Source organism: Phyllostomus hastatus, unplaced genomic scaffold (assembly GCF_019186645.2).
Source record: "Phyllostomus hastatus isolate PE091 unplaced genomic scaffold, TTU_PhHast_1.1 phas_contig_62, whole genome shotgun sequence".
In the NCBI taxonomy this organism is placed as follows: Eukaryota; Metazoa; Chordata; class Mammalia; order Chiroptera; family Phyllostomidae; genus Phyllostomus; species Phyllostomus hastatus.
The window spans coordinates 18,638,820-18,653,870 of NW_025333921.1; the positions used below are offsets into that span (position 1 = coordinate 18,638,820).

The following is a 15,051-nucleotide window of genomic DNA, read 5'->3' on the forward strand; positions in this document are numbered from 1 at the left end:
TAGAGCCGGAGTCACTCGGGGGACCCAGACCCTGCCACTGGGGAATGAGCACGTGAAGAAGGTGCTGTCTCCGGAGAGGGTGACCCCCAGAGCGGGCACTGCCGGGGTACACACTTGACCCCCAGCGCCGGATCTGCTGTCCCCTCCAATATCTGCAGGGGCGGGGCGAGATGGAAGTCCGGACTTGAGAGAACCAGCGAAGGTGACTGTGGTGGAAAGGCTTCCTTACTGCGGGGCAGTAAGTGGAGGGTGGACTTGGGGGTTGCTGGGGTTCTCGGATTGGCTGGGGATGAGGGGGCGGGACCAAGGGCGGAGCTGAGAGCCCTAAAACCTGGAAACTGAACGCCAGGAAAATACACACAGACTCAGCGCAGTTGAAGTACCTTCCTTGCAGTCCAGGGCCTAAGCTACAGAGCTGATCCTGCTTCTGGGGTAAGCATCAGCCCTGTTGTCCCTGAGCACAGACTCTCTCCGTTTCCCCAGCCCTGAATCCAGAACTCGGGCTTGCCTTGCCCTGTGCTCTCATTGACCAGAGGAACCGGGTAGGTGTCAGACCTCTGCAATCCTGCCCACCCTCTCTCACCAGCAGCCTTAACCACCTCTACCTTCACCTTTCCTTTTATAAAAATGTCTTCCAGAGTCCACCCTTACATTACACTTACCTTTGCACAGCCAGTGCTCAGCATGAAGCCCCCAACCAGGATTGCCTCAGTAGATTCCCCTCACCCTTCGGGGGTTGCTCTTCCACTTCTAATAGGTCTGGAGAGGGGAAGGGCAGGTTTAGGGAGCCACATGGCCACCTGGATGCTGTGAGTGCAGTATTCATTCCACAGACATGTACCTAGCACCTGCTGTGTGCCAGACACTGGGATAGGTACCAGAGAGAGCTGGGAGTTAAACAGAAACAGTCACTGTTGTTACCAGTTTTCACACCAAACTGTAGGACAAACCTGGAGAGACAGAGACAGAATTTGAGGAAACTGATAAATTATCCCCACACTGGAGATGTGAGTGAGCAATGTCTGACTTAAACAGTGGGCTAAGGAGGTTTACAGAAATGTGTTGGGGCTAAAGGTCATGACCCCCGTAAAATCTAAAAATGGTCAATTACCGTGAATGTCAAGAAGAAAAATCTCCTCCTTGTTGCCTTTCCATTGTAGTGAGGTGTTGCTTCAAGAAAACCAATATGCAAATGTGCAACCACAGGTGAGTTTCATTTGGTAAGAAAGGAAATAAATTAGTTGTTTGGCTCTATTCAAGAATCAACCATAAGGTTTCCTTAAATGGCAAACTTCTTTTGAAATCTAAAGGAAGAAATTACCTCTCTGGACACACCAAGTAAACCTGTGTCCTCAGGACAGTGCAGTCAGAGTCCACTAGAGGGCAGCAGAGAGATGGAGCTGCAAGAAGAGACTTGGTTAATTACTACCCACACCAGAGGGTGTGAGGAGCATAATAAAAACAATACCAATAATAGTTCACATTTATTGAATGGTTACTCTAGGCCGGAATCCTTGTAAGTGCTTTATAAAAGATCACCTCATTTGATCCTCCCACCAACCCTATGAGGTAGATATAATTGTATTAACCCCATTCTACAGTTGAGGAAATAGGTTGAGTAACTTGCCTAAAGGTCACGCAGCTGGTAACAAACCTCAGATAGGAATGTGTGGCCCTCTGTAGAATGGGGTGGAGTGAGGTGGCCTTGTGTGTGATAACTGTTAAATGAAGTATTGCGTAGGAAGTGCTCAGCCTCACTCTCTTCCTTATCCCTGACCTTCTTGGATTTTACGGGGCCTGCTACCCAAAAAGAGGGGGTACAGTTGGATAAGTATCAGCCCACAGAGTGAAAAGTCGCTGGTTCAATTCCCAGTCAGGGCACATGTTTGGGTTGCAAGCCAGGTCCCTGGTTGGGTACGTGTGAGAGGCAACTGACCAATGTTTCTCTTCTTCTCTTTCTCCCTCCCTTCCCTTCTCTCTATAAATTAACTAATTAATTAATTAACTCTGTTTTTAAAAGAGGGGGTACAACTTTTAAGAAAGAGCCTGGAAGGACCAATTCTTACCCAGAGTTCTAAGGGAGGGGGCACTTTAGGTGCCCTTTCTGAGGTCGGCCCAGCTGAACAGCCTTTCTGCTGCCCCTCAGAGTGCAGGAAGGTGGCATAATGCCATGGTGATGCACACTCACCGGCCTGCAGTGAGCACGGAACACTGCGGATGGTTCATCAACACACGAGAAAAACATACACAGAGACAACCAGGTCCTGTGGGGAGGGGAAGTAGGAACAGAACAACCACTCTCTCTAGTGGGGAATGCCCCGTATCCATTCCCAAGCAGATTTTTATTGAGAATACAGACTTGGTTTGTGGATTCACAGTCTAGCAGAAAAGATCAAAAGAAGTAGGTGACTTACAAAGGTGTAGACAGAACCGCCACTGTGATTCTGGGCAGAGTTTGGAGTTTTAACATATTGCTTAAAGGGCTAGTTTTGGTTTCCTGTCTGTGCCTTCATATTCTAATCTAACAACATCCTCCAGCAAACAGATCTCACAGGATCTTGCATATTCTATGTCCCAGGCCTGATTACCCCGGGGGTCCACTGTTTCTGGTCTGGGCTGCACCGCCCCTGCTATTTCTGCAGGCCTGAGTTAACAGAGAAGACAAAGGCAGCCAGGAGACTTGGATTTCTCACATCTAAGAACAAGGACTCAGGCTTTGACAAAGCCCAGGGGGCAGGAGTTGATGTCCATCACCCCTTCATTTCCACAGCCCCGAGTCTCTTCCTAGAAGCCTCCTCATGATCATGCCTGTCTTAAGTGATTCCCTCCTTGGGAAATATTACCCGTCATTGGCTAACTGATCAAGCTTAGGAGGTCAGGCACAGAACAGGCAGCATTCATGCCAGGGAAATAAGTTTTGTCTCCTTAGTGGCTCCTGGTCCGGAGGTCTCTCACTCAGTCTTCGTTATGGGTGGTTACAGCTTCCTGAGACCAGGCAGGGCAGTCCCCAACACCATGGGGTGAAAGCAACAGGATCTCCTCCATGCCCAGCTCTCTGTTCACCTTGCTAAGGCCGCCCACACCTGCCAGCTCTCTGGAGGCCCTCAGCCCCGGCCTGGGAAAGATGACTCCCCTCCACCCCAGTGCCCATAGACACAGGCCCCATGAGGTCATCAGTCTTTCCTGTGCCCCGTGAGAACTGGGAGGAGTGGGCAGGGCTGGAGCCAGTACTGGGGGCAGATGTTGGAAGCCAGTAACCTCACAGCCCAAGGCAATGCCTGTGTTCTTTCTCTCCTGGCCAGCAGCCCTTCACTGAGCACTGCCATGTGCCAAGCTCGGCTGTAAGGGTCAAAGGCAGCAGTGAATTCGGTGGTAAACTGAAAGATGTTTAACAATCAGCTTTCTGGGATGCAGTGAAGAGCCCTGATCTATGGCATTTTCCCACTTCCGAAGTGTCAGTATTTCTACCGTGGTGAGTAGCAAGCTGCCAATGCAGTGTCTCTTAACACTGAGTTAGTTCGCACCATTATCTAGTGCCTCCACCATCAGACCCAATAGACATAAATAATCTTATGAAGATAGATGACAGTAAAATGATTAGGAAGTGATGAGGGTTGGTATTTGTTTGTTTGTTTGTTTGTTTGTTTGTTTAGAATTTTATTTTTAGAGAGAAGGGAAAGAAGGGACAGAGGGAGAGAAACATCAATGTGTTGGTTGCCTCTCACATGCCCCCTACTGGGGACCTGGGCTGCAACCCAAATATGTGCCCTGACTGGGAATTGAATCAGTGACCCTTTGGTTCAGAGGCCAGTGCTCAATCCACCGAGCCACACCAGCCAGGGCAGGAAGTGAGGAGACTTTAATGTGCATTTCTCTTTTTAATAATGTATTTAATTGTAAAATGTATGTAATTTAATTGTTAACAATGGCTGCATATAACAACCAGTTCACAGAATTTCTGCAAATTTAATCATAGCTCTCACCTGCCAGAACAAGTCAGCTCTAGCCCCACACTCATCACTGAATGTGATCCATAACCTCAAGACTGTACTTTCTAAGGAAGACAGGCCTTTTCAGAGCAGGGTCATTGGTGGCACACAGAGGAACACACTGGGGCCACGGAGAGCCCGAGGAAGCCCTGACCCTACACAAATATTCAGGGAAGGCTTCCTGGAGGAGATGGTGTCACCGGAGACTGAGGCAAGAGTAAGGGTGCCCCAGGCACCAAGCGGAGAATGTGCCAGGCTGAAGGGAACCTTGAGGAAAGACCGGGAGAGGAGAAAGCACTTGGCATGGGCCAATAATCAAACATGAGAGACTCAGTCTGGCTGAGGGGAAGGCTGGGTTCCAGTGCAGGTCCTGCCCCTGACACCTCTGTCTCTTGAGGTGACAAAGGTGAAACTTCTCCAGGTTTCTGAGCACATGGGGCACTGAGCACATGGTATCCGAGGCTGCTAGTGTTCTAGAGCTGCCAGGCATCTGCAGGGCCTGTGAGCACACAAAGCCCGTGGTGGAGGCCTGGCCCTCCACAACCAAGCCTTCACCTCTCTCCCCTCTCCCTTTCCATCCAGATCCCAAGTGATCCCCCAAACTCCTGGTTTGGCGGCTGAAAAGGTAGCTGTAATTACAGTCATTTATAGAGTAGTGTGCTGCCTCCTAATTACCAAGCTGAGCAATTCCAATTCCATGTTTAAGGAAACATCTCAGCAGCCCCTCCCCAGAGCCAGACGGTCAGTAACAGCCCCCAGGCCAACCAGAATGTCGGGGTCACTGGGGGTGGGGGGGAGCGGCTGGCTGGTGGCTGCTGTTGGACCTCCCTCGGTGGCCCCCTTGCTGCCAGCCAGGCAGGAGACCCTGGTTAGAGGTCTGCCCTGGAGTGGGCACAGGGTGAAGGGAAGCAGGGGAAGTGCCCCAAGAAGAGGGGCTTGAGACCTGGGGAGGGCTAAGGGCTCTCCCTGGGGAGGCAGGAGGCCTTCATTCCCATAGCAGCAGTGCTGGGCCAATCAGCACAGTCAGGGCTTCACAGCCAAGGAAAGGGGCTGTTCACTGTTTAGGACGCAAGACCACCCCCCCCCACCCCCAGAACCCTTGCTGTGTGCAGATTCTCCTCATATCTACCACCACCCACTGCAAACTCCCCTCAGCAACGGCCCCCGCCCTGCAGAGGGGCTATCCAGCCCTGTCTCACACGTTTCCTGGGACAGGAAGCTCTGGACCCCAAGAAGAAGCCTGTTACATTTGGGGGCTGCATTTGTGAGAAGCCTCTTCCTAAACCACGAGAAACATCCCTCTGTAATTGCTACCTGCAGGCTCTTAGAACTACTCTTTCCTCTGTCCTAGGAGCACTGACGGACCCGATACTCGCTGCTCCTCTCCCAGGCAGGTGCCTGGACCCTGAGTATTGTCTGGTTCCTTGGTGCCAACCGTGTCTGAGAGGCTCCCAATTTGTAGCTCCCTGGGACTTCTCCCCGTACTCCCGGTGCCCACATCACATCCCACAGCACTGGGCTCCTGACTCCCAGGTGGCTCCACCTTTGAGCCAGGCCCATTGCCTCTTAGTAGCCCTCAGGCCTGCACCCCCCACCCCCCAGGGTACCCAAACCCAGCCTCACCAGCTTCCTCAGCCCTGACCCTCATCTCCAGTCTTCAAAGCCTCACACTCCAGCACTGCCTTCTCCCAAACGTCATCTCTCTCTCCTCAGGCCCTCAGCCTTGCCCCACTCAGGCTACCAGCTTCTGTCACCTAGAACCATGCAGAGCCCCCTAGCTCATCTCCCCACCTGAGTCTGGAAGGCAGCAGAGCCTTGGGATCGGGTGCCTGGGACCAGCTGAGTCCATTCCCAGCCCCTCCACTCACAGCCAGGCTCGCAGGCCACTGTCGCCTCTGTGCTTCGTTTCCTCCACACGGCACCTGTGTCCTAGGGCTGCCTGCGAATGGTAGGGCTGCTGAGAAGTTCGGAGCGGTCAATAGGGGATAAAATGAGACAGAAAGAGGCACAGGGTCCGGGTCCCTAAGACCTTCGGTGTTCTACTAAAGCTCATGAACTCGCTCTGATCAATTTTGTGCCCTAGATGGTGCCCAGGGGACATCCTGCCTTCTGCAGAAGATGAGAGCCTGCCCTGCCCCCAGGATGCCGGGAGGTCTTGCTCCAGCCCCCCACCAGCCCCCGCGTCCACTTTAGTACCCAGAAGTAATGGAGCTGTCTTCTCCTCTCGCCAGACTGCAGTCCTCTCTCACCACAGGGGAGCACAACTGGGCAACCAAGGGTCTGACCTGAGCTCCAGCTTTGGGGGGGATGGGGAAGACTTGCAGCCAGCTAGTGCCGCTCATGCTGGTAAGACCCTTCGGGCAGGGGTCTGAGGAAGAGTGGCCTCAGGGACCAACCACAGCATCCTTCCGGAATCACTGCCCCTCTTCTGACACAGGCCCACCACCCACAAAGCTCTTTTGCAAACATAGTGTTGGCTTGTGTAATCCTGTAACAGCACTGGGAGCTGGGTGTCATTATCTATTTTACTATAAGCAAACTGAATGCCATGGTCCCATTAGGTGCCCATCAGGAGTCTGCTCAGAATGGTTAGTGCCTGGGTGGGAAGAAGGATGAAGGGTTGCTCCTTAAGCCAGCAGAGCCAGATGGGCCCAGAATGGAGGCCAAGTGTGGAGAGCTTGTGGGCAGGAGAGGGGCCACAGAGGGGTGGGGGGAGGTGCGCGCATGCTTCTAGTGAGGACTCCCAGAACCGAGGCCTGCCAGACACGGAGAGAGGCGGAGAGGGGTCGGGAGAACTGAGAGGCGGGCTGAGAGGGGGGGAAACTAAGGTTGGAGGAAGCCTCCCCAAGTCCCCCTGCTTATTGTACAGATAGGGAATCTGATGCCCTGGCAGCAACAGAAATTTGCCCAAGGTTGCTCAGCCTGCTAGATGCCAAGCTGGGACCTATTCCTAGGCTGGGGCTCAAGGGGAGGAAGCCTAGGCTAAGGCTGGGTCCCAGGGAGAACCCAGCCTGGCCTTGGGGAGACAAGGACCCAGCCCTCTGGGGCCCCAGCAGCTCACAATAGATTGACTGGCAGGGAGAGGATGAGACTTCTAGTGCCCCAGGCTTCTCTGGGTGGCCAGCAGGGAGCAGTGCTGCCCCAGGAGTGAAAGCTCCCACCCTTAAGGCCTCCCTATGGTCCAAGCAAGGCCCCAGGGCAGGAGTGAGGGCTGGGGACACGGGAGGCTGGGGTGGGAGGGTCAGAAGAGGGTTTCCGGGGGTTGGAGGAGCACGCAGAGCCGAACACCACATCTCCTGGGCCCTGTCACCTGAGCCCTGGAGGAAATAAGCTTCTAACCCCACTTTACATGCCCACCAGCTTAAAGAACAATTTGGAAATGCACCCGGCTCCATCTAGCCTCGCTTCCTGGGAAGGAGGATGCATCCTAGGCCACAGCCTTGCCCTGAAAGCTGTCTTGCAGAGATGGCTAGACCTAAGTTGGAATTTCTGAGGTCTCCACCCTGAGTGTCCCTGATGGATTCCAGGATTGTCCTTTTATCAACATCCCACCCTCGGGGGTGAGGAATATGGTCAAGCTGCTGTGAGAGAGGGGCTGGGTGTCTCTGCTGCTGTCCGAGGCCTCCCTTAGATGAGAGGGGAGAAGCTCGCTGTTTCCCGGGGCCTCCCTTCTACCCCCCAGAGGTCCAACTTCTCGGGCCAGAGGGCAAGGCAACACCCACAGCCCTGCCTCCCCTGAGATTTAAAATGCCCGGGAGGTTGTGGGCTCTCGTGCAGGGATGCTGTGCTCCGCTGGGGTAAGTCATACCCTCCCTCCCTTGTCCTCAGCACCCAACCTGGCTGTGTCCCAAGGGGATCAAACCGGATGGTCTCCCAGGGGCCCCTAGGTTCCCGTAGATGTCAGTACATGACCGAAGTCACAGCACTGTCTGAGGGACAGCCCCCGGTAAGGACCGTTGTCCCAGTTACCTTTCAGTTCCCACAAGCTCACCCCCTCCCAGAGAGCAAGGCAGGCGGCTGGAGAGTCACACCAGGCAGCCTGGGGACAGGAACCAAGAAAATGGAGGTGGAGACACGTGGGGTCAGGGCAGCATCCTGGCAGGTCCCAGGCTTGCCCTCCCCGGAGGGGCGGGTGACTCACAGGCACTGACAGAGGGAACATTTCCCCCAAGCAAGCAATGAAACCAGACGGGGAGGGAGGGACGCCACGTCCGGCAGCCTTTGTCCTCCCAGGTGGCACTTCCAGGTCCGAAGTTCCGTGAGTCACAGTGACCCCTCCTGCTCTCTGACGCTGACATCTGAGTCTGGCCACGTTTTACTGCTCTCGATCTTACGGTCACAATCTTCTTTCCCTTCTGGGGAGAGGGAAAGGGCGAGTCCCCCCACCCCTCCTGTCACACGGAAGGGAAAGCAGGCCTCCAGGCTCTCCCCTCTGCACTTGGGCCTCCCCAGCCCTCCCTTCCTCAGCCCTTCTACCCACCTGCCCACACCACCTCTGCTCCTCTGCTCCCTCTGCTTGGAATTTCCCTTCCACCTCCTGCATTGCCTACTCACCCTTCAGGTTCCAACCCACATCACCTCCTCCAGGGAACCTTCCCTGAGGTTTCAACTAAGTCAAATCACCCAGTAGATGTGCCCCCGGCACCAAACATGCCTCTCTGTAGCTCTTGTCAGAGTTGAGTACATGGTGAGGTTTAGTTATGTGCTTGGTAATGAGTGTCTGCCTCCCCCACTAAATCAGAACCGGGTCTAATTTGCCTCCATTGCCTCCACAGCACAGTTCCTGGCACATGGTCGGTGCTCAGTAAACATGCATTGAGCGAATGGATTCCCCAGCCAGCTGGATGTCTCACAGGTGAGTCTGCAGCCCCTCTCCTCCCATCACTAACCTCGCCCACCAGGCCCCACTCCTCTCTACGATACCTCTTGTCTGCAATCCCTGGAGCCTGCTAATGACTTTGTGGTGGGGACTGAGCAGGGTGCTTCCCAGAAACTCAAGAACCCTTCAGGTTCCCTCACAGGTGCTGATGATAAACTCAGTGATACCAATTGCTCTGACCCAGTGACTCAGATGAAGCCAGTCCTTCAGAAACCAGCCCCAAATGGAAGGAGTCATCCTTCTTGAGTTTGCATCGGCTGCCTTGGCCCGCGGGGACTGTCCAGGCTCCATCTGAAACCAGGTGACCAGAGAGGGTCAGGGCCTGGCTCAAATTCACAAGCAAGACTGCCACTGCGCCCACCAAGAATCCAGGCGGCTGGCTCCAGTTTAGGATTCTCCCTGTGCTATAATAAACGTAGCTATTTTTAGGAAGCTAATTAGCAAGTCAAATAACACTCCTGCTAATAATACCACCTTTATGCTTTTTAGTCTCTTCATCACCTTATTTGATCCTGCAACAGCCAGTGAAGTAAGAGGTAATCTTATTCGAAAGGTGTGGTCCAGAAAGAGGAAGTGACTAGTCTTCTAGCCCATCCCACCAGCCAATCTCAGGCCTGCTCCAGAGAGACAAGTGTCCCAGAGGCTCCCTTCCCCAGGCTCTGGCTTGGAGCCTCTCAGGTAGCCTGCTCACCTCAGAGGGTCCCCTACTACCCCCGCCCCCCCATCCAGATGAAGTCAGCCTCCAGCCCCTGCAGGCTCCTGGCAGCCCCTGTGCCTCGAGCAGCCCTGCGGCCTGATACACACTGGTGTTCTTTCCTGGAAGTCTCCAGCATACGGATAGTTCTGGGCAAGGAGGCATGGCAGCCTAGCTGTGTAACTTGGCAGCTCCTCAACTTGGGACCCCAGTTAAAGTGGAGTCACCCCAGGAGTGGCTTGGAACAGTTCCAGCCTCAGTCCTGCAGCCCCATCTCCTGCCCCTACTCCCTCTCCTGCAGAAGCTCCTGGGATATCCGGCACTGACAGGGCTGGATAGACTCGAACATGAGGTCACATCCTCGATTGTTTCCTGAGCCCTTCCCAGAGGCAGGAGGTGCTTCCCATCAGGACGCAGCTGGCTGCCTGTGCTGGAAACGGGGCAGGCCGGGCTGTGACACAGCTGAGACGCAGGTCTGCAGGCCGGAGCACCCAGTGACAGCCTGTGCTCATTCCCCAGGCCCCGCACCTGCTGAGGAGGGTGCCTAGGCCAGTTCCCAGGAGTCTCAACTTTCAGAACAAAGAAAGACCTGTGCTAGATTTTTCACCTGAACTCCAGCAGGGGAGCTCAGTAGTCGGGAGAGCTTTGCAGGAAGGGGGTTGGGCAGGTCTCGAGGGCAGGGAGAAAGGAGGACAGCATTGACGGCAAGCGCCTCAGGTGCAAAGGTGTGGAGGATAGGAGGGCTCAGTGACTACCTCTCAGATCAGAGTGCCCTTGGCCCCCGTCAGGTCTCAGCCAGGTAAGCTGGCCTGCAGGGGAACCTGGGCACGTGCGTGGTCCACCACAGGTTTGGCCTGAATGAGCCCCCCAGGGTGTTAACTGCCCCCATCCTGGAGTCTCTTCACAGACTGACAGGTTGGGCTACTGGTCCCTGTCAGGCCAGCTGGGGGGCAAGGGGGCTGTTGCCAGGAGGGAGATGAGGTCCATCCATTGGAGGAGGAGGAAAGGCCACCCAGGGTGGCCCCCAGCTGCCCTGGCAAGATGAGGTGGGCACCCCCCACTGGGCCCAGACCTGGTCTTTACCAGCAGGGAGCCCCCACCCCATGGGAGCCACGTTGGCTGCAGGACAGCGGCCGCACTGGGACATAGCCAGGAGAATGAGGCCCGCAGTGAACAGAGAGCTAGAAGGTACCACATCCGCAGGAGTCAGTCCTGAGGCAGCACCACAGCTATGTGGCTGAGGAAGGAGGCATGGCACAGGCTGCCCCTCAGTGTCCAGTCCAGTGTCCAGTGTTCAATGTAACTGATCAAACAGTGGCACAGGCTCCTCATGGCCAAGCTGGGGCATGCTTAAGCCTTCCCGGGAAACCCCTGTCACCCCCTCCGCAGGGCCTAGGGCCCTCCTCTCCCAAGGGAAAAGGCCTCTGAATTTCCTGTCCACCCTGATAACAGAGTCTATTCACCATCCCCACCTCCCCCTGCCCTCCCCCAACCCCCTCAAGGGTGTAAGGAGGGAGCCCAGGAAGGGCCATCGGCACTGATGGGGGGAAGGCCTATAGACACGAACAGTCTTGTGGCAGACATGCCCCATGAGGCAGGCACCCAGCAGCAGGACAAGTGCGGCAGCCCTGCCTTGGGACTGTGTCACAGAGCACCAAGGAAGGGGCTGCTGGCTCCCAGTGAGGGTTGGGAGCCTGCGGGTTAGGAAGCTCTGGCTTTTCAGCTGAGTGAGCAAGAACATTGGCTAAAGTAGAGCTGGTGCCCCACTTTCCCGGCAAAGCTAGGGAGGGCTGCCCGCTGCCCTCGGGGTCTAATGCTGAGCAGTCCCCAGAGCCAAACTAGGCAGGGTAATGTCAGGGCTCCAGAGAGGCGGGGGTCAGATGGTAGCAGGTACTGTGCCTCCCCATGCCTGTGTGATACAAGGGAGTCACCCTGGTTAGGAAGGGGTCTGCTAGTGCAGGAGAGAAGCCCTGGTGTCAAGAGGAGAGCGGGGCAGCCCCATAGACTGAGCGCTCAGCAAGGCATGTGGCCTGCATCACCACAGTCCAGTGGGGCTCAAGAGCCAGGGTGCAAGCAAAGCAGCGACACTCTGGAACCAGGTCCTGGCAACATACCCCAGGCAGCATGGACTTGAGCCCAGGCAAGAAGCAGCACCCTTGCCCAGGAGCCCACACTCTAGAGCAGGGGTGTCAAACTCATTTTCACCGGGGCCACATTAGCTTCGCGGTTGCCTTCAAAGGGCCGAAATAATTTTAGGGCTGTATAAATGTAACTACTCCTCAACTATTAAGGAGTTGAAATTACATTCAGTCCTTTGAAGGCAACCGCAAGGCTGTTGTGGCCTCCAGTAACAATGAGTTAGACACCCCTGCTCTAGAGGAACCTGCTCTAGCCCCCCTCTGGCCTCACCCTCTCCCACAGCAGGGGCAAAATCTGTGAGCCAAGGGGGCATGCCTGCCCAAGGAGGCTGGGGCCTGAGGGAAGGGACATACTTAGTGAACACCTCCTATCAGTCTCCCAGTCCTCAGGAACCTTCTGGGGAAGGTGTTATTTTTAGCGCCTTTGATTTGCAGGTTTACAGGATGTGCCCAAGGTCACATAGATGGCTTTGAAACCTCATCTCTGAGCCCAGAACCCATGCTCTTTGCACTTGAGCAGTCAGAGAGAAGTGTGGGGTGTTTGTGGGGGGCTGGGTACAAGTGGAGAACAGGACTCGGTGGGTCAAAACTAAGGAGCCAGGTCAGGCCACCACGCCTGGAATCCCCTGCCCTGGTCGCCAACCCTGGGAGTGGGGTACCCTAGGGACTGAGGGGTTTCTGTGAAGCAGGCCATGGCCGAGTCCCCCCTTCTAGCCTCTCTCAGGCCTGGAATGCCTGTCACCAGACATGCCAGACCTCTGTCCGTGAGAGCCGCAGGAGACCCACGGCATCTGTTAAGCGAGCACCAGAGATAGGAGGGAAGAGCAGGAAGTGACCCGGCCCCATGGGGTGGCAGGCTGGCCGTGTGCAGGGGACAGATAACGCCGTGTGCAGGCCTTTCCACACTCAACTCACATCAGTGACCTTGATAGACTCACCAAGTAAAGCATCCTCGAGTGAGTCACTATACCTCCCATGACCTTGGCTTCTACCTGCCAAGCGGGGACAACAACAGTGTCCTCTCCACGAGGCTTTATAAGGACGATGCCAGGCAGTAATAACTAGCTGGGGCCTGGTACCTGCTCACACACCGGGTGTGTGCCTGCAAGCGCACCCGGTGTGTGTAGGGGGAGGTACTGGGAGAGCTATCAGCAAAGGTTAGTTCCTCTTCCCTAAAGTTAACAAAGTTCCTATTTTTAGAAAAGAGGAAATAGGTGAATTCTGAAGAAGTGGTAGGCCAGAAGGGAAGATCCACCCCCAGGCGGTTCTGATGATTCAGTAGGTGAGGTCCAGGTATGCCCCAGAAAGGGACAAGTGACCAGACACAAGTTAGCAAATCCAACACCTGTCCCCTGAGTTCTAGTTGGCCCCAGCCTTGCTTCCAGGTGTCCATTCTCTCCTGGGACCTTCGGCCCGGGACCTAGAGAGGGTGCTGAGCCCCGCCCCCACCGCCCAGAGGCCCTCCCAGGTGGTGGGCATTTCCGGTCATCTCACAATCAGCAAAGACTTCTTGGTGCCAAGGCCTGCTGACGAGCATCCACCTGGCCTGTTCGGCTAGCTGGTCCCCACAGACAAGCCTCAGGCTCTGCCCCAAACACCATAAAGCTTCCCTGCCTCCTTGTCTCTACCCAGGCTGCCCTCTGGCCCTGCCCGCCCTCCTCCCACCTCGGTGTCTGCAGGGTTGCCCCACGTGGAAGCCCTCCTGTTTGGGGGTCCTCCAAGGGCAGCAAGGATAGGCCTGAAGGCAGGGCCAGGCTGGGAGAGGGGCCTACACATTCGCATTTGGAAAAGTTTTTTCCAAGACGTCCCTGCTTTCATTAGTTTCCTTTAGGTCTTCTTACCACAGTGGAAACAACCATTATGTTGTCTGTAAAAAATGTTGACACTTCCCTCCCCTTCCACCTTCGTGCCTTTGTCTGTCCCTTCTCTCAGACATTTCCCTCCCCTAGTCTCCTCTCCTCTCTCCACAGGGCTCAGGAGCCAGAGTGGAGCAGGAGGAAGTCGCCTCACCCTTGTCTCAGAGAGACCCTGGGGAGCTAGACACTCCCCTGTCCCCACCTCCCTCTGCCTTCAGCTGCAGCGTCTTGGCATCAGACCTGCTGCTCTCGACTTTGCAGCCTACAGGAACCCTCTCAGAGCCCCTCACCCCACCTCCAGCCTCTGCCCAGAAACTCTTGAAAGCATTGTCTCCCCTCACTGCTTCTGTCGCCACCTACTTCCCCTAACCCTCTGAGATCCTGTCCCAACACCCCACCAAGCCCACTGGCAGCCTGTTACTTGCTGGCCATCCTCTACACGGTCCCTCACTGCTGACCACTCAGTCTCTCGAAACACGCAGCTCTCCGCCCCCCAGACGTGCACCCAGATCTGCGCCCACCTCCCTGCCTGCTCCTCCCAGTGTCCTTTTTGTGGCTTCCCCTCTCCTCCCAGTGCTACCTTCAGTGAGCCCCCCCTCCCCCCCCACCCCTCCTGCCAGCTCTGCCTTGGGCCTTTTCTTCTGGCACCCCTCCTCCCAAAAAGGCACACCTCTCCCACCCCACCCCTCCCTCCTCCTGCCTCTGCCAGGCATTAGCCCCTGGCTCTTCCCCTGCTGCTAGACACCACCTCCAGGACGACCCTTGGGCACTGACAGCTTGTCATCTCTCTGAAACCTGCCCTCCCTTTTCCTTCCCCCTTCCTTGGCTCAAAGTCTAAAACTAAGCACCACCTTTCACTCCCTGCCTACTGATCTCACTTGGTCTCAAGGCATTAAACACCTTCTATGCTGCTGACACCCAAACATGCACCCACCATCCCCACCCTGACTTCTTCCCCGTTGCCCAGTCTTCACCCCACTTGACGTCTAACAGATATCTCGGATGTTCCAGCCCTTGCTCCTCAGCCTTAATGCCCTTTCCCAGGTATGGCAAGGCTCACCCCTCACCTCTTTTCTTCACTCAAAAATCACGTTTTGGGTGAGGCTTTCACTGACCACCTGACTGAAACCCTCAGCAGCTCCTTGACCAGGGCCACTCATCACCCTTATCTTTATTTTATGCTTCTTCAGTTCTAACAGACTGTATCATTGACATACTTACACATCTATGGTTTCTCCATCAGCTAAAATACAAGCTTCTGTAGGGCAGAGATATTTGTCTGTCTTGGCTACTGAGGCAAGTCCAGCTCCTGGAAGAGCAGCTGGCAACCAGTAGGCATTCGGTGGTTTTGTTATGCGAGTGAATGGATGAACAAATCTTGGGTTCCTTTCCTTCCACGGCAGCCACACCCCACTCACCTCCATGGCTTGTTTCCAGTTCCTTAGAAGTTCTCAAACGTACACCTGAGTCCTAATCCCAAAAGTCACTGCTTTCC

At 55.3% G+C, this 15,051-nt stretch overlaps 1 long non-coding RNA gene across 2 annotated transcripts; it reads left to right on the forward strand.

Moving 5' to 3' along the window:
- The first annotated feature begins 324 nt into the window (after window positions 1-324).
- LOC123825287 lies at window positions 325-13,953 on the forward strand. Of its 2 annotated transcripts, XR_006786864.1 has the most exons (4): window positions 325-432; window positions 6,073-6,335; window positions 8,765-8,844; window positions 13,671-13,953. It is a non-coding gene; the product is annotated as an uncharacterized LOC123825287 (long non-coding RNA). The 2 variants fall into 2 exon arrangements; XR_006786865.1 differs by lacking the exons at window positions 325-432; window positions 6,073-6,335 and adding an exon at window positions 8,120-8,235.
- The last annotated feature ends 1,098 nt before the right edge of the window (window positions 13,954-15,051 follow it).